At 39.8% G+C, this 19,898-nt stretch overlaps 1 long non-coding RNA gene across 1 annotated transcript; it reads left to right on the top strand.

Annotated features, from left to right (window-relative positions):
* The first annotated feature begins 96 nt into the window (after positions 1-96).
* On the top strand, positions 97-12,243 carry LOC142105805 (uncharacterized). Its single transcript, XR_012679721.1, has 3 exons — positions 97-236; positions 8,247-8,329; positions 11,253-12,243. It is a non-coding gene; the product is annotated as an uncharacterized LOC142105805 (long non-coding RNA).
* Positions 12,244-19,898: the final 7,655 nt, after the last annotated feature.

The raw sequence follows: 19,898 nt of genomic DNA, 5'->3' as shown, positions 1-19,898 counted from the left end.
AAAGGCTACGGCGGCTTGCTAGGAAAAAAAATTGACCGAAGAGGCGGAGACCAGCTGTGCGTGACGTCATCGACGCTCTATAGTAGTGACCGTAGTACCACCACTGCCGATACGTGTGCGTGGTGTATTCCATCAACTGTAAGCACTTGGGTGCCAAACTACTATTGTACAGGTGCATATGGTGTAGGACACAAGACATTACACCGTCTCACGCGATGACGTGACCACCAGTGATTGTGAGACACCTAAATTATATTTTAAATGTAAAATGATAGGTACTAATTTTAGGATAAGTGGATATATAGGGCCTGAGTTAATAGGGAGATCAAAGCATAAAAAGGAGTAACATTTGCACCTGGGTAAAACCATGTTACATTGAAGGGGGAGGTAAATTTAAAATTTGGGGACAGATTCATAGCTGGGGTAGGACATGTCCTAGATCAACTTTAAATTTCAGTGTAATAATGCTAGCAAGTATTTGTGTGCTAGATGAGAAAACAGCCAGTATTTAACTTATGTGCAAAATAATAAACTAATTTGTTTCATTGTAACATGGTTTGTCCCAGAGAACATTTACTCCTTTTTTGCCTTAATGACTCGGGCCCATTACGTATAAAGCATTAGCAGTATTAAAAACATTGATACAAGTCACTTACTAGAGATGAGAGACGGACTTTTACATTAACAAGAAAGTAGTGAGCAACTTTTGAATAGTGAGGATGATTATTTATATTTTAATATAAGGTAATGAAAACACATTTTAAGAAAAATAGGTGTCTGTTTAGAAAGTGATGAGGAGCCAAAATGCCGGTGTAAACACTGGCAAAAGGCTTTTTCACTTTTTACTGTATATAGTAAAGGGTTAATGCTTTCTCCGGCCTTAAACCCATTTACGGAGCTTAGCACTGTCCCCATAGACCTGTAGGTAATCTATTTTGCAGCAAAGTAACGCCATCTCAAGTTTGGTTGCCAACTCTGAAATGAAAAACAAGCAACCGCTAAGTGAAAAAGAAGCCCAAACCAATCCTAAAAAGCCCAACTTACAGGGGACAGGGATGTCATTGTAGTGAAAACTACACAGTTTATTGTTCATTATTAAATAAATATAAAGATTTCTACAATCTGTCTTCAATGTCACTATAATGATATTTTGCAACAAACATTGGCTTTTAAAGTTTACTAGAATCTTCATAAATATTCATGGTCATTTTTTTGTAAGATAAAGATTATTAAAGCAGTGTAACGGCTTTATCTGCAAGGTAGTAAACAGAAGCCCAGAAAAAAATATAAATGTCTACGAGAAAGAAAAGTTGTTATTACCGGGGGAAACAACTTGTGCTTTGTGGGTAAGGCTTTTGGCTTGTTCCCCCAAGAGAACAATGGATAAAATATAAAGAAAATAGTATACCCTCTTTCATACAGCATCTGGTACAGTAAAACATTTACCACTTGTGTTCTCACTGCTATTAAAATGCATTGATTGAAAGAGTTAATAATTCCAATACTTTATTCATTCTGCTAAGAATGGTGACCAGTCAGGAACAAATACAACATATATACGTGAATATAATTGGACTAATACTCTGTTTCCTTGCAGGCAGAGGACATGCAGTTTCACCTTAGGCAATGAATGTGTTAATATATTAACCCTTAAATGACTTCACATCATAAATCCTGGAATGGTCCCGGTTGTGCCAGGCTCGGGGATACTAATACTTTTATTCTACATACAGACAGAGCACATATAAATATAATATAGAGTATATATAGAGAATATTCGGTACAAGATACATACTACAGACAGATGTTAACAATAAACACATATACAACAGGCGCGCACCTTATTCACATATATTGAGGTGATGAATTCCTTATAAGTTCTCTCTCAAACCCCTTTCTCAAACGGGATCGCAATAGATCTCCTTGCTCATATGGTCTGATGGCAAGACTCATAAAATAAAGAAAAAACAAACAAAAAGGAGAAAATAGTGTAATATGTTCACAACACTTATGATAGATAATCCAAATAGTTCCCAGAAAGGCGTAATCTTTCACCCTGTGATGAATAAACGAAATCACACCAATAATACTTGTGATGTATTCACATATCCCCCAAAGGATGTATGCTTACGAGCTCCTCAGTGTAATCAAGCCTTTCTAAATATCCTCCACAGATTTCTCCTCCACATCAATTCACAGAGGTGTTCCTCAGTATATATAGCAAAACAAAAAAAAAATCGACAAACTCTGGTGCATTACCAAAATAACACCAAATTTATTTAAAAACATCTATCTCATACCAGAGACATCATATGATAATAAAACATTAAAACCAATTCTCTCTGAAGTAATGGTAATATAGAAACTCATACCAGATTTCTTCAGGATGATCACATATAGAAAGTGTCTAAAGATGTAATCCCATCCACAGGATCAAGAGGTCCCGCTCACACCTAACAGTGATCATCCTGGAGAAATCTGGTATGAGTTTCTATATTACCATTGCTTTCTGGGAACTATTTGGATTATCTATCATAAGTGTTGTGAACATATTACACTATTTTCTCCTTTTTGTTTGTTTTTTTCTTTATTTTATGAGTCTTGCCATCAGACCATATGAGCAAGGAGATCTATTGCGATCCCGTTTGAGAAAGGGGTTTGAGAGAGAACTTATAAGGAATTCATCACCTCAATATATGTGAATAAGGTGCGCGCCTGTTGTATATGTGTTTATTGTCTATATCATTATGTTTTTGTATGGAGAGAAGTGGATGCTCCATCACATGTACTAGGCTGCACACTTAGTGAAGCGCCATATCGATCAATTACCTAAACTTGTATACAGACAGATGTACTGACACAAGTGACTCCTTTCTCCATTTTATATACTCCTGGTTAATGGGGCCCTCAGCTATACCCACCCCGTGCATTCCTGCACAGGTTCCCCATTAAAACACCGGGTGACCCGGATTTCACCCATCTTGAGTCCCCGGGCTTCTCTTACCTCTTCCTGGTTCCTCCATTCCGTTCAGTCCTGTTGCCGTGGTAACGCACTGAAGGCGGGTTCACCTAGAGTAGTACGCATAGTGCAGGCAGCTATAAACTTGAGCTGAGTGCTCCTACTAACACATACCTATCAACAGCTGAGGTCACGCTCACTTAAGAAGAGACCAGCAGTGTCTAACACTGAAAACGTTCTTGTACACAACAAGGCAATAAAGCTTTTTTTTTTTAAAAAAAGTGTTTTGATAGCGTTGAACCCGAACTAGACAGACGTCTTTTCAAAGCCCAAAAACCTGCGACCTGCCACCAGCGGAATAAACCCCGCAACTTAAAAAATGAAACAAGCCCGATTTTGCTTGTTATAAGCGGAATTGGCAACTATGATCTCAAGTCTCTCCGGCTGCGCTGGATCCCTCTCCTGTGAAAGTGCTAATCACATAGCACTTCTTCCATTCACAAGTGATGATTAATAAAAAAAATCCTGCTATTCGGCAGCAGCAAATAACAAAACATCATCACAGAGGGGGAGCCCCGGAATGATAAATTACAGTCGTGTTTCATTATACATTGCTGCGATTTGCAGTGATGCATATTGATTGTAACCGCATGTTATTAATTAATAGATCCCATAGTCTGCAAGCAGAGACATGCAGTATCTCGCATTTTATCACCACATGTAAAGACACACTGGCTTTAGTAGTTGCCAATGTTGGATTTAAATGTTTTCATTTTGGATGCTGTTACTAGTGGAATGAAACACCACCACAGCTCATTTGTATAAAAAAAATTTAATTCTACCAATAATAATAATAATAATAATAATAAAAACATACTCACCAACACCAGTAAACGTACAAATAATTGTAATATAAAAAAGAAAATGTAAAACTATTGAATTGAAAATCACAGATTGGAAATTAAGGGACAAACTACCTCCCCTCCACTTCTGAGGCCCTGGGCCCAAGTCTGTGTGGTCTCTCTGTAACACTGGGCCTGATAGTTGGTACTATAGTTACAAGGTTTCTCCTCCGTCTTCTGAACAGTAGGGAAAAAAATTGGATATTTGAACCAATGTTCAGATTGAGGGACATTTCACTTTTGAGGGAGCATTTACCATAGCAACTTGCTCAATTACTGCTCATTATTATTATTATAAAGCACTGTACATGGGGGGGATCATGATACAAATACATTATTTGCAATAATATGAAACAGAAGATAAATGACCTTGATGATCCAAATGAGCTTTCAATGTAAGAGGTGTGGGGGATACCGAAGATAGTGTAATGAGAATTACAGCTGTTACTGGGGAAAGCGCATGTGGCTACTGTAAGGCCGAACTGCTCATATGCTGTTTGTAAAAAGAACCATCCAGATATCGGCTGCACATCAAGTGCAAAAAAATGCGTTCACTGCTGTGAATAGTGTGAATAAGACATTATTAATATTGTGAGTGTTTTTAAAGACAGAGGGCCTGATTCATTAAGGAACATAAATTCCGATATGTGCCATTTTTTTGTGTATGATTGCTCTGTGCATGTTGAGAAATGGACTATACATCAGTGAATACAAGTCCATCCAATTCATCTTCAAACGCAAAGGACACTTCCTACAGCCTACTATTTTAAAGGGCGGAACGGCGAAGGGAAAAGGCGTATGTATGGAGGCAATGTACAGTAAGGGTGTTGCCAAGGTTGAGTGCACGCACATCTGTCCAATTCAAGCTCTGGGTATCTCTGAGGTACGTGATTTTCAGCCGAATCACTTGCACCAACTACAGGGCAGGGCCGGACTGGCCATCTGGCACTTCTGGCAAATGCCAGAAGGGCCGATGGTCAGATGGGCCGGTTACTAGCTGGCCGGCCCCATCGCTCAGCACACAGACTGTCATGCCAGAATTCGGCATGATAGTCTGTGTGCTGAGCGGTGGGGTCGGCACTACACTTACTTCCTGGTGTGGCCGCGCCTCCCCATCTCCCCTCTCTTCTATGAATGGCTCTGGAGATGTCACATGGGACGAGCTCCATGTGTTAGGAGAGACTACACAGCGCGCCGCGGAGGGCACAACGTAAGAGGGGGGGCGGTTAGTTTGTGTGACGGGATCTATATGTGTGACAGGGGATCTATATAAGTGATAGGGGAGCTATTTGTGTGACAGGGGATCTATATGTGTGACAGGGGATCTATATAAGTGACAGGGGAGCTATTTGTGTGACAGGGGATCTATATGTGTGACAGGGGAGCTATATGTGTGACAGGCAGAGCTGGATTAAGGCTTCGGGGGGCCCGGGGCACTTAAGACAGGGGGGCCCCTAAAATCTAAAATTAAGGGCATAGTGACACATCCTGCATTACATCACCTACAGCCTACAGTATGACACTTACAGCTCTCCCAGAGGGCTCGCTTAGGTTGTCTGCATAAGATAAATCATTGCTTCCACAAACTAAAATACTGTACATTAAAACAATCATCAAAACACCACATTAAAATGGATATTGACACCACACATTAAAACTAGCAATGATATCACACATTAAAAATACCATTGATAACGTACACTAAAACTAGCAATGATACCGCACGCTAAAACTAGCAATGATACCGCAAATTAAAATACCATTGATAATGCATCATTGGGCATGGCCAGGCCACTCTCCTACAGACAAAAAACCTGCATTGTTGTGTACACCATTGAACAGTCACCAAAAATTGGGATTGTCCCACTAGAATAACAATATTTCACAGACTTTGCTGTGCTGCTCTCTCCTACCTGTTCTTCTCACTTTCTCCACCTGTGCTGCAGGTTTCTTTAGTTGCTGCTTGTCTGGATCCTGGAATGTTAGGGGCCCTATTTGAAAAAAAAAATGGGTACATTTAGAAAATTACAGCCTCCCCCAGCATTATTATTATTAATTTTTAGTTATAGGGCGCCACTAGGTATCCGTAGCGCCGTACAGGGACAGACAGAAACACGATACAGGGTGAGACAGCACAGTACAGTTAACAGAAATCACAGTAACTCTGAAGCTCAATGAACAGCTAGATTAGAGGTGATTAAATCAGTACCACCCATGATTAATGATTAGGCCTTCCTCCAGCCCCAACATTAAAATAATAGTATTCACATTTAATAAATAAACCTATTTTCCTCCCTACAAACAGCCCCAGCAATAAATTAATAGTATTTACATTTCAGAAATATACCTATTTCTCGCAACCGTCACTACCATTAAATAATTCATAGGCACATTTAATAAAGGGACCTCATTCTTCCCAAACTCACCCCCACATTCAGTAGCGCCCAAACCACCCCATCTTAAATTAATTGTCCCCACTATTGTGCCTCTCTCCCCCCCCTTTTTCCTCATGATGTTTTTCTCCCCCTTTTTTCCTTACTGTGCCTCTCTTCTCGCCCTTTTTTCCTTACTGTGCCTCTCTTCTCCCCCTTTTTTCTCCATACTGTGCCTCTCTTCTCGCCCATTTTTCCTTACTGTGCCTCTCTTCTCTCCCTTTTTTTTCCTTACTGTGCCTCTCTTCTCCCCCTTTTTTCCTTACTGTGCCTCTCTTCTCCCCCTTTTTTCCTTACTGTGCCTCTCTTCTCCCCCTTTTTTCCTTACTGTGCCTCTCTTCTCCCCCTTTTTTCCTTACTGTGCCTCTCTTCTCCCCCTTTTTTCCTTACTGTGCCTCTCTTCTCCCCCTTTTTTCCTTACTGTGCCTCTCTTCTCTCCCTTTTTTTTTCCTTACTGTGCCTCTCTTCTCCCCCTTTTTTCCTTACTGTGCCTCTCTTCTCCCCCTTTTTTCCTTACTGTGCCTCTCTTCTCCCCCTTTTTTCCTTACTGTGCCTCTCTTCTCCCCCTTGTTCCTCCATACTGTGCCTCTCTTCTCTCCCTTTTTTCCTTACTGTGCCTCTCTTCTCCCCCTTGTTCCTCCATACTGTGCCTCTCTTCTCCCCCTTGTTCCTCCATACTGTGCCTCTCTTCTCCCCCTTTTTTCCTTACTGTGCCTCTCTTCTCTCCCTTTTTTTTCCTTACTGTGCCTCTCTTCTCCCCCTTTTTTCCTTACTGTGCCTCTCTTCTCCCCCTTTTTTCCTTACTGTGCCTCTCTTCTCCCCCTTGTTCCTCCATACTGTGCCTCTCTTCTCTCCCTTTTTTTCCTTACTGTGCCTTTCTTCTTCCCCTTTTTTTTATTACTTACCTTTCTTTTAGCTTCTTTCTTCTCTTCTGTCTTCTTCTTTCTTTCCTGGTCCTCTCCGCGCTGCTCCTCACTGAATGACAGGCGTGCCTTGATGACGTCACGCCTGTCATTCAGTGTTAACAGTGCAGGGAGGAGGGACGCCAGCGCCGCGGTAAGGTGAGTATATCTTTTTTTTTTTTTTTTCTTTCTTTTACTATTCTGCTCCCCCCACCAACGAAGGGAGCCCCGGACACGCCAGCCCGCACCCCCCCCCCCCCCCGCCGCCGCCGCCGCCATCGAAAAAAAAAAAAGAGTATACAAAAAAAAATCAGAGGTTAGGAGCGCGGCGGCGGGGGGCCCTCGGAGAGAGGGGGGCCCGGGGCACGTGCCCCCTGTGCCCCCCCCCTTAATCCGGCTATGGTGACAGGGGATCTATATGTGTAACAGGGGATCTATATAAGTGACAGGGGAGCTATATGTGTGACAGGGGATCTATATGTGTGACAGGAGAGCTATTTGTGTGACACAGTGGAGCTATTTGTGTGACATATAGTATGTGTGTGTGTGACAGGGTATGATTATAGTGTGTATGTGTGTAACAATATAACTATAGTATGTGTGTGTGGGCCGGCGTATGACCATAATGTGTGTGTGTGTGTGAGGGCCGGTGTATGACAATAATGTGTGTATGGGTAGCTCTTAATATAATATGGGAGGTAGGCTGTTAATCTAATAGGGAATTGCAGGTGGGGCCTAATTATTGGGTGCTATTCAATTTGTGGGGTGATGGTGGGGGCAATTTAATAGTGGGGCCTATCAATTTCAGATGGGGTGATTGCATTTTTTATTTAATGCTGGGGTGCTTTGGAGAGAGGGAAATAGTTTTATTTATTAAATGGGAATACTGTTTAATGTCAGGGCTAGTTGGAGGGAAATAGATGTATTTATCAAATGTGAATACTAGTATTTTAATGTTGTGGCTGCAGTGAGGCCTAATTTTAAAACATGGATGCTATATTGATTTAACACCAGGGCTAAATTTCAACTGCTCATTTTTTTCTCCAAATAGGGCATCCAGCATTCCAGGATCCAGACAAGCAGCAACTGATCTAAAGACACCAGCAGCCACAAGTGGTGACCATGACAAGACAGGTAGGAGAGACCAGGACAGTCTGCCAACTGTTCTGAATTTGGTGGGTGACTGTCCCACTTAGTCAGGATTTGGTCTGACTACAAGAACAGTTGGGAGATATGTCCTGCTTCACACTGTACTGCTTGTTAAGGCAGAACTGCGTGCATCTAACAGTAGTGCACACAGTATTGCCTTTGTATTTGTCAAAAATTTGTCTAATAGCCAAATTACATCATAGGAGCCCCCCTGACTTAAGTGCCCGGGCCCCCCGAGCCTTAATCCAGTTGGTCAGCAGGAGGATCTGTGCTCCGTCCCGGACAGGGCACAGCCTGCAGAGCAAGCCGAGGAGCTCTAAGTCTCACGGGATTTATTAATCTCATGAGACTAAGAGCTTCCCTGCTCACTCTACAGGAATGTCAGCAGCATCAGAAGCATAGATAAGTACAGTGGGCTGGGGGTGTCATAATGTATCTGGGGGGGTGGCGTAATGTGGATGGGGAGGGTCTGATAAATGTAATGTTTTATTATAATGTATGTATCAACGCACCATTTTGACCATGCCCCCAACATAATGTAGCTACGTTCTTGGCGGCACCGCCACTGCACTGCGGCACACTTTTTTTTTCCCTGCTAATCAACAGAGGTGGGCCTGCGTGCTTTAAATGCCAGGGCTGATTTTTAGTCCCAGTCCGGCCCTGCTACAGGGCCAGTGTAAGTGCTGAGTATTAGTAATGACGGTCACATATGCATGCTAGAACATGTGTTTGCACTCAAGGGCAACTGTAAAAATGCATTTTATGTACAGCAGACATTAGTTACATCCTGATAAATGTATTTCATGTAAAAAAGAAATAAAAAAACAACTACTTTTTTTAAAATGTTTTTTCATTAATAATTATGGGTCTGATTCATTAAGGAAAGTTAAGTAAAAAAAATTGAGTAAGTAGTCTCCTGGACAAAACCATGTTACAATGCAATGGGTGCAAATTAGTTTTCTATTTTGCACATTAGTTAAATACTGTCTGTTCTTCAAGTAGCACACAAATATCAACTTTAAATTTCACTGTACAAATAAGGTATCAAGTATTTGTGTGCTACATGAAAAAGCAGACAGTATTTAACAACAAAATCCTTATGTGCAAAATAGAAAACTAATTTGCACCCCTTGCATTGTAACATGGTTTTGTCCATGAGACTACTTACTCAATTTTTTTTACTTAACTTTCCTTAATGAATCAGGCCCTATATTATTAACAGGTGTTAATGTATTTAATATTTATTTATTTTTTCTGTGTGTTTTCATGATTCTACATACATATGCATTGTACGTATCCTGCAATGTGTAGTGTCTGTCTGAATGTGGCATATAAGCAGAGCATACTGACTCCTTGAAGTTCTTGTTGAATACTGGCGTACGTGCTTGCATTTTCCATCCGTTTAAGAAATGCAAATTGCGTTCACTTTAATAAATAAAGCCAGAATGCCTGTGTGCCTTTTCTGTAACCCTCCTGCTGTTAATTTGCAGTAAAAATGCCCAACAGATTGGTAACTGTCCAGTCTCTAAAAACAAATTAAGGGGTTGCTCACTGACAACTTGTAGCTGTGAAAGGGTATCACTCTTTGGTATTGAAGAGCTACAAATATTTTAGTTGTAGAGTTTATATGCCAGATTTAACAGTCAATGTAACCAGTGTTGGATTTTTCCCCATTGTTTTCTTGAGTTATTTTTTTTTTTAACTATGGAGTCTATGGAGTATACTTACTAAACTGCTGGTTTGAAAAAATGGAGATGTTGCCTATGGCAACCAATCAGATTCTAGTTATCATTTGTTTAGTACATTACAAAATGTCAGCTAGAATCTGATTGGTTGCTATAGGCAACATCTCCACTTTTTCAAACCCGCACTTTACTAAATATACCCATATGTATTTAGGCAAATAATTGTCCATTTCCAGTCTTTCGTCCATATCTCCCTTCTCTTCACTTTGTTTGGACATCTGCCATGGTTCGTGCCTGGATGTGGAGTCAGGGGTGAGCAAAGATACACACACAATGAGATTAATCAGTACCATGTGGCATGTTTTACCACTCTGTCTCTCTTCTCGGTGCAACAAAATCCTTTGTTACCTCTGACGTGGCAGAGGTCAGTTCTGCTCTCATTTTCAGCAGGGCTGCGTTATATGTAATATCTAAATATTATATACAGTGTCGACATTAATACATGGTGCCCCATATTTTCATAACAGGCACAGGTTTTAAGGATCTAATAGCATCAGACTGGGAACATTGGGGTAACAAAGGTGTTGCTCCAGATAGTGCCATTTTTTTTCATGCCCCCATCCCAATAGAGACTCCAGCTCTGTACTGACCAGGCTGGTGTTGGTTCTCACTATGACAGGGTGACCCTGTGTTGTTGTCTTTTCTGTTATTGTGGGATCGCCCCAGTCTGTCTAGTCTGGTGCTAAATTTCCCTTCAACACACTCGACCCCCTATTTTAGTGGGTACCAGCCTAGGTTTCATAGCACTGCTCATTTATTTTAGGAAGGGGGGTTATTTATTTTGAGCTTTTCTAATTTTTTTTTTCAATAGCTCATTCATTTTAATGGGGTTTCTACACACTGATAACTCAATTGAAACAAATATTCCCAAACTTATGCGAACATGTCCAGCCCATATCAACCATGGGTATAACGCAGGTGAACCACATAGCAAATGCAGAGTATTTATATTTGTTTTCACATTTACACTTGCGTTTTTTTATGCAGACACCAGTTGGTAACCAGCCTAAGAGATGCCAAAGTCAAGCTAGCATCCTGAATACCCAGCTTAATTATAATGTCATGTTAACATAAAAAAAAAATAAGCAAATACCTTTAGAAGACTATGAAACATACAATGGATATATATGACACTTACTGAAACCTGTCCTCTCTGAATTTAGGTGCCAAGGAGAGTGTCATTTTTCCATGCCTTCAATCTGTCCCTGTGTGCCCTGTGTTGTTCTAAGGGAAGGTTTGTAACACTCACAAGAAAAGATACAAGCAAGTGTATAAGCATTATTTGTATGAATGTATAAACTACAATATTTTTTGTTGATTCAAGAGATCAAAAAATAATTGTGGGCTAAAACAGAGGTTGGCAATCTGTAAATCTCTGGCTGTCCAAGAACTACAAGTCTCAGCATGCCCTATTAGCCAGTGGCTTTCATACCCAGACAGTTAACACTTTCCTTGCTAAGAGACAAATAAGAAGCTACCAGCCTGGCATTTTTAAATAATGGAACATGTCATACAGGACTAAGGAGTCCACCATTGACAATTTGTCATCTATCTTCCATCCTACAAGTCCCAGTATTCTCATTTGCAACAAGACCTACATAAAGAATAGACAGTAGCAGCTGCTCTTTACACCTAGGCAGTGATGGCAAATGGATCAATATAAACAATACAACCACAAAGAATTGACTCTGCCATGCCAATAAAAGTTGGTCAATTATGTCACTGATAATTGACATGTAGGTGATAACTGTAACCCTTCACCCATAGGACCACAGTTTAGACCTTTTTCATGTATTATAAGAAGCATACTTTGTTACATCTCATTAATGTCAGTGATGCTGAATTAAATTATTCAAAGTGATACAAATTGCAAATGGTGGTTATCATATTTTCCTCCTAATGTGTAGTCCAGTAGTTTATCATTTCCTGCTATTTTATCTATTATGTACTCATTTATTCATGTCTAATCTACCATACTATTGGTTTTGTAATGTTCTGGCACAACAACCGGCAACTGTGCCTTGAAAGCACACAATATCTATTCCACAGTTAATCAGTACCAGAATTACTTGCATATAGTGTTGATGTTTTCTATTGTAAAATGATGCCTACAGTGAGTTTTGTAGTTTGAAACTTTACTAGATGTAGACCTTTACTCAGTGAATAAAAATAATAATAAAACTGTTCATTTTTTTTTATAAAACAAAAAAACAACTTTGAAATTGTCTTCTTGGGAGCCTTAGGGCCTGGTTTAGAGTTGGCTGTATGGCATTTATACTATTGCATATTATTGCGCCAGAACTTTACACGTTAGAATGTGTAACATTTGTCACACTGCATGTGTACACAACCTGTGACCTTATTTTGAATTGAGGATGTCTTATACTTGTATCCACTTCCTCTCGGAGAGGTGGTTCAGGGGCGTTCACACGTAAGTTCAGTACAGTAGATGCATGGAGATGCAAGTCAACCATACCTATTAGACATGCGTCCAATGTTGACTTATACATTTAAGATATGCCTTTTAGGAAGTGTATCTTTGCGCATCCCATAGGCCTGGTGCAAGGTTCCAAGTTGATGATGATGATGGCCATCTTTTTGCACCAAACATATCTGAACTCTAAAACTGCATATATCTCAAGATATGTGCAAGACAAAATTTCAGCCACAGAAACGTAGGTGTGTGGATGCATATTTGCGTGTACGCAAAAGTTCCAATCTTACATTTAACCAATCCTAAAATGCAAGTTAATCTTATATACAAAAGGGATCTGGTAACAGTGTCAACGTGAGTAGAACTTTATGATATATGTTGTAAGCAAAGACAATTATACATTCATTAGACATATATGGCTTAAATTAGGGCTGTACATTTATTGATTAAAGTCAGTGATGTCAAACTGACAATGATTAGTGAGCAGCTTCTGTTTTTTGTTTTATTTTGAGAAAATAGTTGTGTCACAATGAATGAAAGGTAAGTCACCACAGTTTGAATGGCTGCCAATTTAGTTATCATTAATCTCTATGGCAAACAGTATGACAGTACACTGCCAATTTCTGAATGCTTGATCGAGCATAAATACCACAATCATTAGGGAACTTGTCAGTGCTTACCAACATCCTGAGTGAGAGGTGTTAATCGGAGAGGAGGTGAGGCCCGATTAGGGTTGTGACAAGGTGAGAGATGTGTGAGAGAGAGATGATGATGAAGGCTTTGAAGACTTGTGGAAGTGATTTGAATTGAGTGAGAAAGGAGCATATTCTGTCAGTGTTTCGAAGGAGGAGGCGACATGACAATACAAGGGATTGGATGTAAAGCTGAGGACAGAATCAAGGATGAATAAAAGGCAACAGGAAGAGTGTGATGTTCACAGTGAATGTGATTAGAAGGGGTAGTGACACTGAGATAAGGGAAGATGATGAACTCTGTATACAGGGCTGTTCATAGGTCAAGGGAATGGAAGGAGAGCAAGTGGACTCGGCAGTTGTACTTAAGCTGCTCAAGTAGTTTTGTAAATAAAAGGGAGAAGAGAAATGGCTCTGTAATTTAAGAGAGAGGTTGGGATAGAGACATAGGAAATATGAGCACATATTTGAAGATGCAAGGAAAAGTGCCAGTGGAAAGGGACAGTTTGGAGAGGCTAGTTGCTGGCAAGCGGGGGAAGGAGCAGAGGATTTGATAAGAAATAGGGTTGAGGAAGGTAGGAAGAGAAGAGTTCAAAGACATTGCCCTCAGGAATGGGTGAGAAGGAATGGAGGATGAGTAGAGAACGAGAGGAGGAGATGATAGAGGGTGCTGGATTTCTTGAAGGATGGTGTTGATTTTGCCTTTGGAGGAGGTGTCAAAGTCATGGGCAGTGAGGAAGGGGAGTTGGGATGGGCAGAGAAGCAAGGAGAACTCAAGCTAGAGAAGTTTAGAGGCAGCAGTGTCAATAGGGTTGTCAGTAAGAATAAGATATAAGTAGGTGCATAAATGGGAAGTGAGAGAGGCTGTAGATCGGAAGTTGTCAAGAAATTAGGAGTTTTAACCTGGGGGGCGATAAATGACAGCTACATGGAGGTGAAGCGAAGAGAAGAGATGGATTACATGGACCTCAAAGTTTTGTCTCCTTTTAGTGACAAATTATTTAAAAAGGTGGATATGATTTTAGTTTCATACAGAAATGCATTGAATGCACATTCTTAAAGGCTAGTAAGTGCTGATAGTGCAATAAATGTAAGCAAATTATTATTATTGTAAAGCACCACAGTGGTCAGCAGTGCCATACAGTGGGGAAACAACATAACTAAAACAAGGACATAAAAGGTAGACAAAATAAATTCATTTCTGAAAACAAAGGGTAGGGAGGGCCCTGCTCATGAGAGAACATGCATTCTAATTGAGAGAGGATACAGCTGAAACGAGGAACGAGTGGCTTATGGCAGAAATTAGGACAGTTGAGGGGGTTCTTTAGTGTGCATAGTATAGGTGGCAGTAATAAAGAGATTTGAACACTTTGTGAAAGTCTGATGGGGCATGGTATGGAATTCCATAAGTGGGTAGAGACACAGAACAGGTCTTCTAGGCAGTGTCCCTTATGAAGTACATAGTAAACTATGCTGTGTCTCCCTTAAAAGCGAGGAGTATGTGCAAGGTATTTTAATGCTTATGTGTATGAGCTCTAAGACTGGCATCTAAATCAATACTATGTGCTGTTGAGGATCCCTGCTCTTACCACTATCAAACTTCTGTGACTTCCTGCTTGCCTCCGTTGCATTCCTTACATCCAAGCCTGGAGCAGATTTTGCTGTTCTGTACCTCTCCCACCATTACCGCAGTAATAAGTGGTTTCAGTTTTCATCATGTCCCTTCTGTATGAAAGAACTGAATAAAATATTACAATGTCTTTATGTGTCGCAAAACACACAATCCTACAAAACTGGGAACCTGCTGGTAGGTATGACCCTACTCAAATGCATCCTAAAAAAGGCTCTTCAGTTACAAAGTTGAAAACAATGTGCGTCTTTAATTATAAATCTGCTGCACCTTGGCTATATGCTTATAGAATGCAGAGTCACCCACATGGAATCGCAACACAGGCAGATAGCAACATGTGAAAAAGCTGCACATGTGAAGGATTGCAGGTGGATTCCATACATTTACTACTAGGTAAATGCAAAGAAGGACATGGTTACTCAGCCAATTTTCTGTCTCTGCGATTAAATCGCATGAGACCGCTTAAGAATTCACTGCCAGGGAAGGTTGTGATAGCAGATTCAATAGATATGTTTAAGAAAGGGTTAGACACATTTTTTGCGAAAAAGTGTATCCAGAGATACGACCATTAGTTAAAATGAAGGATAGTAGTGGATATAGAGTAAAAATAGGACTGCAATATTGGGTCTGGGGGGATTTTCACAATTGAAACACATTGGCGGTTGCTTACTCTGGATCATTTTCAAATATAAGTGCAGGATCGCAGGAGATCCAAAATAGGTTGAACTTGATGGACTGGTGTCTTTTTTCAACCTCATCAACCATGTTACTATGTTACAAGGGAATTTTATGTAATATTATTTATTTAATCTCATGACAATAATCTCCCAAAGGTTACAAAATCCTTCCTTTGTCACAAATTTTTTTGAAAATTGTTACACTGCTACAGCTTCCTATATAAAGTGACATAATCCCACTTACATATATTTTTGTTCATTTGATACCATCTACATGTCCTTTACTATATTGATGAACCCCAAACAAGGAATATATGCGTCTGTCTATGTGTAATCCTATTTTCAAGATTGCTGTTGTGAGCAAAGTGGTTTACAAAAAGGATGCAAAAATAAGGCAGGTCTCTTGGGAAAATATTGCAAAAAAGCTGTTATCGGGTATCATTATTCTAGATTTTTCAAATGAAAGGCAGGAAAGTGGGAAACTAAATACAATGGTTTATCTCTGCATGGTGCATTTGTACTGGCAGTACTTTTGATGTTGCACAATAAGCAAAAATAATTGGGGGGCAGAGATCATCTTTAACATAGCAATAAAAAGGTTGAACCAGCTGGAGCTAATTAGTACATCATCCATTGTGTATGACTGTAGCCAATCAGAAACTATCCAGTCAGTAAGGCGATTTACATCAGGTTTATTATCATGTGTTAATGCTTTTCATTGTAATGCTTTTCATTGTAATTGACCCAGGAAAAATTCACACCTCTAAAAACACAGTATCAACACGCAGCAAAAAAAAACAAATCTGTGAAAATCGAGTTGATGTTCATCCCACTTTCAAATTCCAGGTCTGTCCTGTAATTTTAGAAATGTATTGTATGTTGGGATGTTATTTGTCTAATTAACACATCAGGACTTTATCCCTTAGCAATGTTCTGAGGAATTCTCATTTAATGCAAAGTCACTGGAACGGAGCAACATCCCTTAAGCATAAAAGTTGCCAGCTGTAGATAAAAATATTTGTCAAATTTTTGTAAGAATAAAACTAATAAATATTAGTAAAATGCACACTACTGTTATTACTAAATAACATATAGCATTCTCTTGTGCTGAATAGGTTTATATGAATGACCACTCTGTCTTCTATATCAGGGCTGTCCAGTTGGTGGCCCACAAGCCACCCGACAATCTTCATAGACAGTAGAGTCTTTTATATATATATATATATATATATATATATATATATACATATATGGAACCTACTTAATGTAAATATGTGGGAAGCAATGTTTTAGATTCTACTACGCTCACTTTTTGATACATTTTACCATTACATGAATGTGGCAGTAAAAGTAATCATTTTAATCAAATTGTTAGTAAAACTATTGGCAACCCTTGAAAGGAACCTTAAGCACAAACCTTTAACTAGCCTTCCTCCTATGTATATAGCCCCCTTATATATTGCCTCCTTAGATATAAGTGGATTGCAGACCGTTCATTAACCTATTGTGACATATAGATAGACTTTGCACCAAGAGCCCCATGTTGCAGCTCTCTGCTTCAGGAAAGTTGCCTTGAAGTAAAGTCTCTATATGACAGTTCATGATGACACAACAGCAACTGCAAAAAGGCTCCTGTAATGGCATGGCCAACAGGTGTCTGGCTAGCAGCTGTATGACAAATGGCCAGTATTTGAACTTAGGAGCACTCCATGGGTGGGGTGGAGTTCTGTACCCTGCAGCCATACTTGTATTCTATATTGTATTGAATACTCTACTTTTTCATTGTCCTGTTAAACACATGTATATGCTGCAAAACAAACAAACAAAAGAAAACCCACAATGCTGTATGTGAGAAAGCCTAATGGTGTCAGTGACAATTTCCTAATAAACCAAGACAGAGTGGACTTTTGTCTCTAGTTGGGAATTTCTTGTCTGGAAGTCTTGGCATTGTGGCTGTTCAGAGGCAGGGATTGACATTAAAGTAATGTACAGTACCTGATGGGGGACAGGGCTTATCATAATTTAGGATACACTACAAATTTCTCTATGGCTGCCACCCAGCAACTTGCGCTAGCATTCAGCTACTGTAAATGCACAGTTATTGCAGCATGAAAGGAGTTGATAAGAGTGATGAATGATCTCTATGGGGCTGTCTGTATTCTTGGACACTTGACTGCTTCATGCACTGGCCAGACCTGAATATTGCTTGTAGCATTTTGCACCAGCCAGCGCATGACACAAACTGTTAGTGGGTACCGATGTTGCAGTTCCTTTAGCGATTAACGATCTTGTGATCACCATGTGGTGGGTGACCACGGGTGAATGACAATGCAAGCTACCAGATGGGAGCCACAGAGAAATTTGTAGTGGAAACATACCCATAAGGCCTTGTACCCAATGTAATATGCTTTGCATTTAATAAAGCAAGTTCAAGTGTAAGGACGCATATCAAACATAAACATGCATTTGATATTTGTTTGTTAACTAGTGTTTTTAATTGCGTCCAGGAGGTTATTGGAGATCACTCCATTGACCTCAATGTGTTTAAAATATGTTAAATGTATTGAATTGTAAAGTGCTACGGAATTTGCTGGCGCTATATAAATAAATGAAGATAATGATTGAATTGCGCAACAATTGTTTAAAAAAATATGATGCAATGGAATGAGAACACAATGTGCATGTGTGTATGCTGGCATTGGAAACTATAGGTTATACTGGCTGTGTGTTCATTAAAGCATGCAAAATTCTAGTAAATGCATGTATTTAAACACCAATGGGTATGAGGCCTGATTCATACCACAAGGTGTTGGAAATTACTTTGCCATTCAGAGGCATGGATTAACATCAATGTAAGACACTGCTTAAATCTACATAAAATAAATGCCCTTGTTTCTGTTTTGTTTCTTTGCTGACAACTCTAGTGGATAAAATTCTTTATCCACTGATTGTAGATTGTAGTTTAAATATCTGCTTCCCAAGAGTATCCAGGAGATAGTGTAAGACCACGCGGCTAATCTATTTGTGGAAATATTTTAATTGCTTTCCAACTCAGAGGATATCACTTGGCTTCATGATACATCAGTGTGAGTTGTTAATAGAAAATACTGAGGTTGTTTAAGATTGTAGATAGGATTGTAACTAAGCCAGAATTCAGTTCCTGGTTCTTTAAATGTTAATAAATATTTTTATAGATTATTCAGAAGCTGCAATAAACGAGGAATTGTCACTGGGGGATATGTTTTTTTTTATATTAAATTGTAACGGAATATACAAATCAATAATATATGTAGACAAACTAGTAATATTTAGCAAATATATTCTCATCCTTCCCCAGGCATACTCAGTATGGTAATAACTGACCTGGGTAGTGGTCTGTCCCACCCCCCTCCTTTACACTGGTGTTTTAGACTAATGAGATCACTAATGTAGAGAATGGGGACTAGTGATGGAGAGACAAAGCTGTCTTTTGGGAGGCAAGACTGTGTTATGGGGGTACATGCACTATGACAGGTAAATTATAAATTATACTTATCAGGGGCTAGCTGGCAAATTTTAGCCCGTTGGCAAGACTCAGCTAAGTAGCTTATTAGGAACATTTTAGTGTAAAAAAAATGAAAGTAGCCCAGTGACCCAGCCCAAGGTAGCCCACAATGGGGCATATTCAATTGTCGGCGGAAACTGCGAAAATCTCGCGCTCCACGGACTATTACCGTTATAATGTGTGGAAAAAACGTTGTTACGGTAATTTTCTTGCTGGATTTCAGCTCGCAGCTCCCTAAGCCGCGAGCTGAAATCCAGCTAACTACTACCGTAATAACGGTAGTGGTTTTAACGCCGCAGAAACCCGCGACAATTGAATATGCCTCTATGTGACCGTCACGGGAGCTGATGCTTCCCTGCTACCATCCCAGCCAGTCCCTGATAATTAGAATTCAACCTATGTGACCTTTTCCTCCCTGAAATTTACCTAATTTGTAGCTGGTATGAAACCTGCTGACTTTGAATATATGCAAAGAAGTGGGGGCTAGGTGTATACAAAGGACTGAACTAGATATTAGAGTATGTAAAACACACTTTGTTGGACATAGTAACTAACCAACAATTAAGGTTAAGAATGGGAAGTCTGCATTGCAAAGCCACCATAGATTAGGTGGAATGGTGGGTCTGTATTGTAAAGCCCCCAGAGGTTTGTCAGGGCGTACATTGTAAAGCCAAGATATTTTAGAGGGCCTGTATTGTAAAGTCACCATAGATTTTTGGAGGGAAGGGGTTCTGTACTGTAAAGCCACCAAAGATTTGTTGAAGTCTACCTTGTAATGCCAACAGTGATTTGCGTGAACATACTGTATAGTAGCCTTCAGAACAGGATCAGT

This window comes from Mixophyes fleayi, chromosome 1 (genome assembly GCF_038048845.1).
Source record: "Mixophyes fleayi isolate aMixFle1 chromosome 1, aMixFle1.hap1, whole genome shotgun sequence".
Classification (NCBI taxonomy): domain Eukaryota; kingdom Metazoa; phylum Chordata; class Amphibia; order Anura; family Limnodynastidae; genus Mixophyes; species Mixophyes fleayi.
Note: the sequence above shows the minus strand (reverse complement) of the source record. Positions and strands in the feature narration are given on the sequence as shown.